General features: G+C 69.8%; 1 long non-coding RNA gene across 1 annotated transcript in view; it reads left to right on the forward strand.

The window, feature by feature from the left end:
• Nucleotides 1-242, forward strand: part of LOC106724149 — a 4181-nt gene that overhangs the window by 707 nt on the left and 3232 nt on the right. The window lies entirely within an intron of this gene.

Genomic DNA, 242 nt, shown 5'->3' on the forward strand with positions numbered 1-242 from the left:
TTCCGTATCCGCCCCTGTGGACCCGCCCACAACAGCGGCGTGCCCAATCCGGGCCCAGGGCCTCCACCATTGGTGCCGCCAGCCGCGCCCCTGCTCCGGATTGGCTCTCTGGGATATGTGGGCGTGGCCTCCGAGCGCTTTTGCTCCGCGCACACGCAGAGGAAAGTGACTGAACCCCGAGGGTGCCGGACCGCGCGGCGGAGTGGTCGTAGCCAGAGGGGTCCCCGGGAGGGATCAACGGG

The sequence above is a fragment of the Myotis brandtii genome, unplaced genomic scaffold (genome assembly GCF_000412655.1).
Source record: "Myotis brandtii unplaced genomic scaffold, ASM41265v1 scaffold736, whole genome shotgun sequence".
In the NCBI taxonomy this organism is placed as follows: domain Eukaryota; kingdom Metazoa; phylum Chordata; class Mammalia; order Chiroptera; family Vespertilionidae; genus Myotis; species Myotis brandtii.